At 27.5% G+C, this 3,578-nt stretch overlaps 1 long non-coding RNA gene across 1 annotated transcript; it reads left to right on the forward strand.

Annotated features, from left to right (window-relative positions):
- Nucleotides 1-1,648: 1,648 nt before the first annotated feature.
- Nucleotides 1,649-2,366, forward strand: LOC137821090 (uncharacterized). The gene is made up of 2 exons (XR_011082738.1): nt 1,649-1,974; nt 2,105-2,366. It is a non-coding gene; the product is annotated as an uncharacterized lncRNA (long non-coding RNA).
- The last annotated feature ends 1,212 nt before the right edge of the window (nt 2,367-3,578 follow it).

Raw genomic sequence — 3,578 nt, forward strand, 5'->3', positions numbered from 1 at the left:
CCCAATGCCCAACTACTTGTATTAACATAATAGCAAATCATTGATTTTTATGTGGTTTGAGAGGTTAGATATCTGTTCCAAATACTTGTCTAGGCAGGATGACATTCGTTGTAGGATTCTTAGAGAAATTGTTTGGTATATTTTTTGTAAAAGGACTGGAACATCCTTCTATGTTCTTTTTATTCAATTTATTGATTGTCGGTTAAAAAAATTGCTTATAATCTTGAGTTGATTTCAACGTATACAATAGTGAAGAATGTATTGAAATTGTGAAAATAAAGTGCAAAAGTTAAGGATATATTTCTTCAACGAAGGTCCAAGAGCATGCGATGAAAACAATGTATCGCAGCAAAGTCTCCCTGTTCACAAGTTGACCTTGCAAAACACACATATTTTATTTCAAATTGACCCACACTTAGCATTCACTCTAATATGAATCATACCTCCTTACTCGCAAACGAGACAAGTTTCCTGCATTTGTGTACAGAACAAGCATAACACCTCATTTGGCTTAGTCAAAATTCCTCTAAATTCTTTCAGCTTGGCATAATACTTTGCATTATTCTCCATACCACCAAAAACACCTTTCGTGGTACCTTTTACTTACAAATATAGCCACCCATTTTTATTTTTTTATCAACAATGAATAAATAAAATTAAATATTTAATTTCTTTAGTGTTTCTAATTATTACTAGTTATATTAATTCTTCTCTCATGAAACCTTTTATAATATTTAAATTTTACACTTTTAAATAATAAAAATTACGTTTTTAATTAATACAAACAATTAGTATTAGAACCAAATTGATGAAGGTTGTTATCTCCACATCATTCATCATTACTAAAATCTAACAATTTCTCTTTCCTTATTCTTCATTCTTTCCTCATAACTTTTTATATTATAATCATAAATTTTAAAAATAAAATCTTTAAAGATCGGTTTATGATATCTTTTAAAAGTTACTGATTCAATGTTATAATTTCAAAACTAATATGTAGAAAGAAAATTATAAGATTTAAATAAAAATATTTATTTTAAATAAAAAATCAAGGCAAATTATTGAATGAAAAAGTAAAAGTAATGTATATAGAATTGTTTATTTATATTAAATAATCAATATATAAATTATGTGTCTATTTTTTTTAGTTTGAAATATTTTTGTTTGGTTAATTATACTGAACAATATTTTCCAATTCTAACATTAATTAAACTAAGCAAATTTTTGGTGGTACGTAGAAAGTATTTGATGAGTGAAGGGATGAGGCCTGCAGATACATAATCACGTAGCCTCATAATTATACTGACCTAGATTTGAACATGGAGGATAATGCATGTCCTCACTATATATGGTCAAAAAGAAATGGTCATTAATCATGTCTGGCTCAATATTATTAAGCAACTATTTCTTGTTTATATATGAATTAGGGATAAACATGAAGAGAAGAATTGGCTTTTGAGATTAATTAAAAACATCTTTTTCTGTAGTATATAACGACAGTCAATAGAGATAAGCAAGATGGTGTTGTGATCATTGTGGCCCTTAACAAGCCCTACTTTATGAGAAACTAATTATACCATGTACCCTACTTTTTGAAAAAGATTAAACAAACATGCTATGAACATAGTGCGTTATAAATTATTGAAATGGGGCTTGACAACTTTTGAAGTTATTCTCTGATCTTCTGCACTTTCCTTAGACCATAAAACATGGCTATGCAGGGATCTAAGCCAAGGTTTGTGCTCATTCTGCTACCTCTTCTTCTGTCTTTGATGTGTCAAGAGATTGTGGCAACGGGGAGATTAAGGAACAAGGAGGGTTGTTCATCCACTGGCATTGCATGCCATGCCAAGGTTAATCCTCCACAAATGGACCAATACGATGAAGCTTATGTTTCTCCACCTCATGATGATTATGATTATGACTTCTATAGAAAACATGGTGATATTCCAAGCCCTGGTGCTGGTCACTAAGGTCAGTGTTCATCTATTCATAGACCTAACATGGTTTAAATGCACACACACACACAAACACTATATGGTCTTTTCTTTCAATGTTCAATTTACCATTTTGTGATATTGTTCCTTGTGTTTGTTCTTGGTAGATGGACTTACATGATCGTGGTGTAATGGTTTCGGAGATCAACTTGCATATTTTGTCAAAATACGGCAGAGTTGTTTAATATGGATTGTGGGTATTTTAGTTGTTGCTGTTTACTGTTTATAATGATATACAAACTGAGAGGATAAATTGAATTTATAAATATTTGTTAATTTATATAGTATTGAGGAGGAGATGCCATGTTTGTGTATTTCATTTGTGTTACAATAAATAATGAAGATTTTTTTTGTGTCGTTTTGAATTTACCATTTGAACTTCATGTCTGTTTCTTTTTTCTTTCTATGGTGAAAACACATAATCTGTTTCTTCTATCTTTTTGTCTGTTACAGTAGTTCTTCCAAAATGCCACAATAAGTAGTACTCATGAAATGTTTGATGTCAGAGTAAGAATGGCCATACCTTAGACAAAAATCACACTTCCCATATTTTCAAAAATAATTTCAATAACTAAAATAACCTTGAATCATTTTTAAATGTTCGTTTTAAATTTGAAATATAATTTATATATTTATCGTAAATAATATAATTTATATACTATAATTATCATTTAATGTATTTTATGTAATTTTTTTATACCGAGAACAAAATACTAGTTCTGAATTAAAATTTTATGAAAATCAGAAGTTTTAATTTTATAACTACAAATGTTTTTCTTTTTAACTTTAAAAGTTAGCCATAATTTTTATAATACTATTCGGTTCGTTAAAATAACTAGAAATGTGATTTATTTTATTCTTTTATTAAAAACTCAAGTACGAACATAAAAAATCTTTAACATGTATTAAAAATTGTTTTTTTTTATTGAGAAAAAGGAACAAATGGATTCGTGATATAATTATTTTTTCTTTCATTAAATAACCTAAGATGAGAGGAAGATCCATGCAATTAAAATAACGGCAAGAGTAGAAAAATAAAAAATGGCACCACTTTTTTAACATTACACATCTTCATATATATAAGAAGCAAAAAAAGTTACGAGTTAGTCTCACTTTACAAGAATGATTTAAAATATCACTTAGTTCTTGCAATAACAAAAGTTTAAATTTACACACGTGTATATGTAAATACATATATTAAAATGTTTAAATTAAGTTTGTTTATGTATTTAAAAGATAATTTTTAAATATGAAAATGTTAGATTAAACAAATAGAGTAAACTTAGGCATTAAACTCAGAGAAAAAAAAAAAGATTTTCTATACCGTAGGAGATAAATGTGTGAATTAAATATGGCTAAGGAAGTAAGGCAGCTTGTTTTCCAAAGTCATACTTTCTTATTCACCCTTATAAATATTAAAATTTATATTTTATCTTTTGATTTAAAGTTATTTTTAAATTGTACAATTTATTTTAAATAAAAGTTGTTAAACTTTGCAAGACATTAGTTATTCTGAGGTGACACCTCAAATAACAACAATCATTTGTCATCATGAAAAAATACAAAAATATGAAAAAATTA

This window comes from Phaseolus vulgaris, chromosome 9 (assembly GCF_000499845.2).
Source record: "Phaseolus vulgaris cultivar G19833 chromosome 9, P. vulgaris v2.0, whole genome shotgun sequence".
NCBI classification, from domain to species: Eukaryota; Viridiplantae; Streptophyta; class Magnoliopsida; order Fabales; family Fabaceae; genus Phaseolus; species Phaseolus vulgaris.